At 40.1% G+C, this 9252-nt stretch overlaps 2 pseudogenes; both read right to left on the bottom strand.

Annotated features, from left to right (window-relative positions):
* Positions 1-1126: 1126 nt before the first annotated feature.
* Positions 1127-2142, bottom strand: LOC148119826 (putative vomeronasal receptor-like protein 4; annotated as a pseudogene).
* A 5333-nt stretch (positions 2143-7475) lies between these two features.
* On the bottom strand, positions 7476-8465 carry LOC148119825 (putative vomeronasal receptor-like protein 4; annotated as a pseudogene).
* Positions 8466-9252: the final 787 nt, after the last annotated feature.

The raw sequence follows: 9252 nt of genomic DNA, 5'->3' as shown, positions 1-9252 counted from the left end.
ATGATAGGGCATCTCTTGGGTATATTCCCAAGAGTGGAATTGCTGGGTCCTCAGGGAGGTTGACTCCCAGTTTCCTGAGAAACCGCCACACTGATTTCCACAGTGGCTGCACAAGTTTGCATTCCCACCAACAATGGATGAGTGTTCCCCTCACCCCACATCCTCTCCAGCATAGGCTATCATTGGTGAAACACCCACTCTTCACATCACACCTTCATCAAAGCTCTTCCGTAGCCTGCACAGAAAACTGAGCTTTTCAACATAGAGGGTCAGTCTCCATCCAATCATGCTTATTCATTCATTTTGCAAAAGGTAATCCACATTTTATTACTCAGCACAGAAGCTATAGACAGATAAAACGTGAAATGGTATTTGTTAACCCGTTTATCCTTTATGTACAATGTTTATTCCTGCAGAGAATGTTCACAAATATAAGATCAGTGAGAAGTTTCAGGGCATTTAAGTTCTGTGACTGAGCATTGGTCATCTAGGGACTGACTGCACAGTACTTGTCAGCCTTTCACAATTCTGTAAAGTCTTTTCTATAAGTGGAATCTTACAGACACTTTGAAGAATTCCAAAATAGATTTGTGGCACTAAAATTTAACAAAGATAGAGTCAGGAACAAGATATGGAATTTCTTGGACTAGCATGACTAAATCACTATTTGATAAAATTTCCAAATTCATCTTTATGTTTCCAGTCATGGTAGTAGTAAACCAATTTTGCAAATCCTAATTAAGGCCATTTTCTCAGTGCCTGACAACTGGTTCACAGGTCATTTATGATCTCTTCCATTCTCTAGAGCCACCAGGCACACACAAGTTATACAAACATAATGCAGTCAAACTATTCATAAACAAAAATGAATACAAATATAAAAAGTTAAATAAAGTTTCTTCCCCATGTGGCCATAGAGAGAATGAATTTTTGATATCACTATCATTTGCTAAGGTCTTCTTTCTCTCTCTTTGCTCAAGTCTTGAGTCTCTCAGAAGATTGTCTGAGAATAAACATATACTTAAACTGCTGTGTGAGATTTTGTCTTTCTTACAACATTGTAGAACTGAGAGTTCTTTCACACTTGTTGAACATAATAATGAGAGAGATAGTTTCTTGAATTCTCTCACTGAGCACGGCAACACTCAGGCAGGAGTCCATCCCTGTGAATCAAAACAACAGGATTAAAGTTGCATAACCAAGAACTAGAAATTTTTGAATATTTACTATCCAATATTTGCCCACTAATGAGAGAATTAAAAACAGAGAAAAAGCACAGCCAGCCCAATAGAAGAAAACAAAACAGAGCATCAGAAGGAGGACACTCTGAGCAGCTCTCAGCTCAGGGGGAGAGCTTCTGCAGAGAAGCTTGGAGTTCTGGAGGTAGAGGACATGCTGGTGGTGCTTGTGGAGAAGAAGAAATACCATGTAGCCACTGGCGCCTCCCATGGCTGCCTGAAACACAGCATCTCTCAGGACCATGAGAGGGAGAACAATCCATTTTGTTTTCTGACTTTCTAGCATAAAATAACAATAGTTGTCACTATTATTAAGCTCTGATATATTCAGGCTTATACTTGTGATGGAATAATTAGGTTCATACCTATTAAAGCGTTGAGTATCCAAAAGGATGAAAAGAATGGAAGGATGTGCCATGCAGATTTTAGTCTGAGCCTCCTCCACCCAGATGCTCTGGGACTGATGATGATGGCCTGGGCCACAGTGAGAAGACTGCTCGTGCAGATGGAGACCCCACGGGCCACCCTCTCCATGTACATAATGACTTTACATCCTGTGTCATCTAGGAAGTTTCTCAAACCAAAAGCTGCTATTGGCACTGGCAATCCTCTTGGAAGAAGGATTATGATGTTTGTAAAAGCCAAGTGGATGAGAATAAGGTGGATGGGTTTCTTCTCAGGTCCTCCGCACCAACTGATCATATAATTCACAGAAACGAAAATATTCCCCAGAGTGTCAACCATCGTCATTAAGAGGAAAATTATTTCCTTTATGAAATTCAAACCTATTTTCAGGCCGAAAATCTTTTTTCCAGGCTGTAAACATTTTCAAGAAAGCATCAGAAATGTTAGACATGGACCTGAAAAGTGCACTTTTCACAATAGCCTTTTCTAGTGTGCAAGAGGCAGTGGTGGACATCTGTAATATTGCGGATTAGGTCCCTGAAAAGCCTGCTTTTCCCCAGCGCGGACTCTAGGATATTGTGTGTGCTCTGACAGCTGAGTTTAGTAACTGCTATTCAAAACTAAAGTTTTAAGAAGGTTTTTATTTATGAGCTCTACACTAGCAAAAATGACTTGTTTAAGTTGTGTGTGTTTGTGTGTGTGTGTGTGTTTCTCTCTGTTTGCATGGATTATCCTGATTAACTCTAAGCATAGCTGTATTGAACTTCATTGTCTCCATCCAAAAATTCTTCCTCTGTTTCATTTTCCCCACCCAATTCCCAAAATTTGAGGCTCTTGCTGACCCTGTCTGTCTTCCCCACATCACACTTACAGACACTGGGAACCCTGCTGGGTCAGCACCTGTAATATCTCTCAGATCTGCAAACTTTACCCTCTTCACTGCCCCCCCTTTTGTTTAATATTCCCTTATTCTCTGCTTTTTGACTAATTGAACAATTTCTAGATTTGCCTTTGGCATCAAGGCATCAAAATTTCTATTCCACCATCCTAATAATTTATAATTTGTTTATTGACCGTTCTATGATTTCACTGCATAAATATGTGTACTGGTTATTTGTTAAGGTAGTCCTCAATGTCAAATCAAATTGCGTGACCTTTCAATTTAGGACATGACAGTTAAAGCTGAATCATAACAAGATAGCTGAAAAATTCATGTACCCACCTGGTAGTAGCTAGAGAGTGTGTCTAGCAGAAGACTGCAGTGCTTCTTAGGAGAGGGTGTATGAGAGAACTGTGACCCCAGTGGATGAGTTCAGGACATTTGTGACTCCAGTGAGTGACCTCAGGGCATCTCAGTGAGCAGGGATTAGCTCTCCACCAGGGGAGAAGATGAGGGGGTTGGAAGAAAGGGATTAATGAGGTGTTAGGTGCAGCCGTGAGTTGAATGCAGTCATTAGACTTATGACTCCTCAGTATTGGCTACGTACAGTACAGTAGGTTTAGGTATACTGGGATGAGTAAGATTCTCCCATTAAAGAAGTCATGGTGGCCTTTGCTCTGAGGGGCCTTGTGAGCAGAAGTTATGTCAGCTTGTTTGGAAATGTGCTTCTCTGCTTGTTTCTTTCCTAACCTGTTTATCAGGCAGACTGCATTGCTCCACATTGGTCTGAACTGATTCCAGAATTCAGATCTTGACAGGATGTCATTCAGAGCTCCCTCCTCATTTCGCAGGGATTTGTGGTAAACACTGGCACCTTTTCTAGAAGAAGAGGAGTCTGCATGGTTCACGAGTTTGTGTGCTATGAGTACTTGAAATGGCTCTCTTTACATTGCTCTTCTTCCTGTGAAACCCACAGGTTTGTTATAAATGTCTATGTCTTCATGATATCACCTGTGTCCTGTATAAACTGAGCTGTGTTTCCAGGTTTTGGTTTATGTTGCCTCATAGCTCTAGAAATGTCAGTTATTTTTCAACTGTTCCTCTGACAGAGGGGTAATTATTGCCTGTATTGTTGGTGCATCCTAGACATCATAGTAGCATCCCAAATATCTGCACATAATGAAATATGCTCCAGACATTAATACCAAGCACATCAACTTTCATTAACACATTTACAATAAATATTAAGTATTTAGTCAGAGGTTGAAATCTCTAAAAATCCCTTCAATAGTTTCCCCGAAATCCTGATGGAAAATATTATTATTTTTCTATTTCTTTATTGTTTGATTTCCTACTTTTCTGCTCTTCTCTTTTTTTCCTCCAAATTTCAATCACATTTCAGAACAGATTCTGATGTTCTAATAAAGGATTCCTTCTATTGGAACGCACTATCCCAGGAGGGAGACACTATTTCCACATGATAATGGACAATGCTATAGGCAATTAATTTAAGGACATATGTTTAGCTATATGGATGATCCCTTGTTTGGGAATAAACCCCAATAACCTAATGTAGCTTACATCCATTTTTCCTAGTTTTCTAAAAACAAGCAAACAAAAGGAAAACAGATTATTTGTCTTTGCTGCTTAGCAGTGGAATAAAACTAAAATGAGCTATTTCAATATGCTCTAGTTCACAGCCTTAATCCTTTGTAGCAGGAGTTCTCAAGATGATAATAACTCTTACACTTACTGGTTTACATTTCTCCAAACCCGGCAGACATACAAAGACTGTTCCTGATATAAGTATGTATAATATTATGTGTTAGATAATGCAGAGACAAAGAATGGATACAGAAGAAAAATCGTCTGTATATTAGGAGTTATGATGTTATTGTAAAAGAAAACACCTGTCAATATTTGAAAAGTGGAAATGCATCAAACCTGAAAAGAACCGATGTTACAAACACTGGTGATGCTGTAGGAGCCACAGTGCTGGCAAACACGGTGGCTAAAACAAGAAAATTTATTTTTCTTTTTTCTTGTTATTTTTTAGACAGAGTCTTTCTATACAAACCAGGCTAGCCCAGAACAATAATTCCCTTACCTCAGTCTCTCTAGTGCTGACATTACAGGAGTGTGTCATGGTTGTCTCCAGGGTTTGACAGACATCTGAAAATCTTCTATATACTATTGATTCCTTTAAAAAAAAAGCAAGAAAGAAACCTTAATCAAAGGGCCAGCCAGAGCTCTGTCATGATACTCCAGCCTGAGGATGGAGAGTGATACCTCAGCTTTTTTTTCCATCTCTATAAGTCCAGGAACTAGTCTCCTTTGATCTTTCTGGAGCCAGGAACCAGCCATCTCAGGGTCAGAAGGAAAGTGGAGGTCCTGAGGACCACAGAGCCTCTCAACTGCTCCCTGTCAGAAAGAATCTTCTGCTTTAATGACACTCTCCATGGCACAGCAGGGGGAATCGAAGATCTTACCTCCATGTACTCACCTGGACCTCTGTGGTGCAGACAGACTCTGGAGCAGCTCTGGGAAGGTGACACTTGCCTGGTCGTATTTGTACTTCAGGATTTGTTGGCTCTTGGCTGCCATCAGGTATCAGACTTCAAGTTTCATGTTGTCACAGTGTCAGGGGGAAGGAAGGCCTCTGCTGAGCCCTGGTCCCTGATGTACAGCTTTTTCATTTCCACAGTTACTACATCTGCTTTGCTCAGAGATTATTTCAAGATTAATTAGGGTTTAATTATTCTGCAAGAAAGGATGTGAGTTGAGAAAATGAACAGCTAACTAAGTTTCTGTGTACGGAGCTCCCGGAATCTCTTGAGTGTTTTTCATCTTCTCAATGTGTCAAGTTGTGGTCTGAATGACAGACCAAATTCTTTCCCCCCTTTTAAATTCTATCTTAAACAGGAGCAAAATAAATAATTCTCAGCTCTAGGCATTCTGCTTACGTAGTAAATTCCAAACATGATCCAGGACACATTTAGAGTCTCTTGTGCCAAGCTATGGCTTGACAGAAGACCAACTTCTGACACACAGATCAAGTCTCTAGATTTCCCTTTAAAATCCATTCCTAGACTGGATTAGAATGAATGCTGCCCAATACTGGGGATTCATGTGCAAGTTCCACACATGAACTAGAACAAGTTGAGAGTTCTTTGTTTTACCTTTCCTCGTTGTACTGAAGGTCTTTGTTGTAACTGATTCTTTCATTCCTTCACATTGAATGTCATATGGGACTGGAAATGAACATTTTCTTGGCTTCATTCCAAAAGCAATGTTTACTCACTATAAAACTTCAATGACATTTCTAAAACTTATGTGTTCCCAAGAGTGAAGTTTCCATGCACATTTTATTCTAGCTCCTATGTGGCCCTACCCCACACAGATGAAAAATGATGTAGATAAATATACAGGGATAAGACTAGAAGTGATGACATCATTATTTTGTTCTTGAAGAGAAAGCATCATTGGGTTGAGTTAGGAGATGAGCTCGAGGTCATGACTCTTACTCTGTCCCCTGCACAATGGTGTCTCCATACATATAGGTGCAGCTGACACATACTAGAAGCTAAAAATGCTCCTTCTGTAAATGAAATGACAGCTTTTGAAGAAACCAGAATTTCTGTCCTCTCTATTGAATGTGGAATCCAGGACTAGTAAAAATAAGTTGTATATTACATATGTCATAGTAGGCAGAAACTGAAAAAAAAAAAAACCTAAAAGGGTTGTTGACCAAAGGAGTCCATGAAATCCCCAAACAATTCAGGCTATTGCCAAGACTCTAGGTTTCTCCCCACAAACTGAGTCCAAGGCTCCATTGCTTAACACTTCATGATACTACTCACTGAACTTGGAGATGTCAAACAATGCCTAAAGAGAGTCTTCACTTCTATGTCCTAGTGTCTTTGCTGTAAGAAGGTACTCTGCATTCTGTCAAAAGACAAACATACGCACAAACCCAGCCACAAACCCTCTGTCTACAATAGTCTACTGCCTGTAGTATATGATAGGACTATGGTAGCACAAAGTGTATGACAGTAACCAACTCCACAAGATGAAACCCTTGCTTGACACTGCTTGATTAACCAAGAACCTAAGAATAAATAGTTCAGGAATCTAGAGTAAAACCAAATAATACAAGTCTAAAGATGGGGAAAATGTAGTAATAATATGATTCCACAAAGTGCTTATGAAGAGTCACTTGTTGAGGCGATTCCATTCCAAATAAGGTTCTGCCTCCTCAACACTGCCACATGGACATCACACTTCTAATCCCTGGAACTCTGAGGGACCCTTAAACCATAGTGAAATTACATCAGTGTCATGAGTGTGTTTATAATTGCCTTACACCGTTTATTCTGACCAGTTCTTTAGTGCTTGGTACCCAGCAATGCCAAGCATTCACTAAGTGCAATGAAACAGCTTCTCTCTGTGGTCATCTCCACTTTTCAAGCGACCTTCAGATAAAGGATGTTTCCTGACATCCTTCTCCTTCACTTGTTCTTCTGCTCACTGGATTTAGAACAGTCTCTGGCACATAGTAAGTGCTTTGTATATAAGTAGGAGCATTGGTGATCCCGGAAGTATATTAGAAGAAACAAGAAGACAGGAAACGTTTGTGCACCCATATGAGGCTAAAAATCTAGCATGTGGAAAAATCAAATTCTAATTTCAGGTAGACTGCATGTCCTCCTGCATTTCCTGATGAAGGATGCAGTGAGCTAAAGCATGACAGGAATGGTGGGATAATGAGAATCAATGCCAACACTCTAGAGCCTGAACCAATCTTCATTATCCAGGACAAGCTCTCTGAAAAAATTAATCTATTATCTCAATCCATTTAGTGCTGTGATACAATAGAATGGAAGAGAAAAGCCATCTCAGTGTATACAGTTTAGTTCGTAAAGAACTGGGTGAGAAAAAGAATTTCTTATTTCTCAGGGCTCAGAGCAGGACTTAAAAACATGGACATCCTTGACAATCAGGACAAAGGGACTGAGGCCAGGATAACTAAGTACTAAAAATGCTTTTAGGTCGAGTATTGTGAAGTCATGTGTCACCGTGAAGCCTGTGTAGAAGGAGAAAATGAAATCTGCCCAATAAAAGAAAAGGAAACAGGCCATGAGAGTGAGAACCCTCTGGGCAGCTCTGATTTCTAGCCTGGAATTATTTGCCGACCTGGAGCTGTGAAGGTACAGGACACGTATGTGATGTTTGTACAGATGGAGAGCCATGGACCCACTGCTCCAGCCCATCAGACTCTGAAAAACGACATCACGAAGAGCCATGAGAGCGAGGAACAGCCACTTAGCTGTGTTGCTGGATGGCAGCATACGGCAATACTCAGTATGCGTGCCAGCTTCAGACCTGTTTGTGCTCCTGGTTGCCGTGATATAGTGAAGCAAGTTGGAGCTTATCAAGGAATTGAAGATCCAAAAGAGAAGGAGGAAGGGGAGAACTTGCCATGCAGTCTGTGGTTTGAGCTTTCTACAAAGGGTGGTCCTGGGACTGATGGTGACAGCCTGGACCACGCTGAGGAGATAGGTAGTGCAGATGGAGAGACCACGGGCAACCCTTTCTAGGTAAATTATAGTTTTACAACCAACGTCACCTAGGATGTTTCTGAAATAAAAAAATATTGGCTATGCTTCTGACCCCTATGCAATGAATAATGATTATGTTTACAAAAGCCAAGTGGGTGAGAATAACATCTATACTTTTCTTCTCAGGACTCATAATGAGAGTATTCACATGTCTCACAAATAAGATGATGTTCCCTAAAACTCCAAGTCCAGTAAGTGAAATGAAAATTAATCTCTGGATGAGGTCCCTCCAAATCATCTGCATGATATTTCCCGAACTAGGAAAGCCATTTTGAGAAAGACAAGGAGATAAATATGATATGGTCCAGTCCTGTGGGTGTTCTTCTTTCTTTACTGAAAAGAACAGTGTAGTCTGTATACACAGAGTTCTCTGCTGTAGATGTCTGATTTCGTTCTTTCCCCTTCTGTTCTTGCTTCCACCGACATGAAGATGATGCTGATGTCAACTGGACATAAACTCCGCGCTGATGCATTAGCTGCTTTACGAAGATAGTTCTTTATATCCCAGTCCTTAAACTTTTGTCCAGGAGAACATTTAAACAAAGGGCAGCATTATTCAATTTCTGAGTCATGATGTTAAAAATCAACTTAGATGTCCTCTCTTCCCAGATCCTCTTTTCCATCCTGTGCATACTCATCCCTCAAGTATTGAACTAATAGAAAATTATACCTACTCCAAAGGAGTGTAATACTTGCCCAAATGGTGTTGCTTCTCAGGGAAAGTTATGTGACTTTTCTCTGTCTCCAACTCTGAATTGACCTTTACATTAAATAAATAAATAACAATAATTAGGAAGAAAGGCCCATTCTCTCACCTTGATTGCATGATTAATTTTCATTCCCTATCTTCCCAATTGTGGGATTGTTTTAAAGGAGACCATCCCCTACTTACGTGTGATTACTGACCATTCCCTGAGAATGTTCTCCCAAGAAAGCATCATATCTCAGCTCTTAGCTTAGGCATTGCTTCTTTGGACTTCCAATAATGGTACCTTCTAACATTTTGATTTCCAAGGCTCATCAAATCAGTTGTTTTTAATCAGTCAGTAATGACAAGCAACCTACTATCCCATACTAACTTGTGCAATTTTCCACATAATATTCGTTTTCT

Source organism: Myodes glareolus, chromosome 14, assembly GCF_982192425.1.
Source record: "Myodes glareolus chromosome 14, mMyoGla1.1, whole genome shotgun sequence".
NCBI lineage: Eukaryota > Metazoa > Chordata > Mammalia > Rodentia > Cricetidae > Myodes > Myodes glareolus.
The sequence above is the reverse complement of the archived record's forward strand: the minus strand, read 5'-3'. Positions and strand labels throughout refer to the sequence as shown.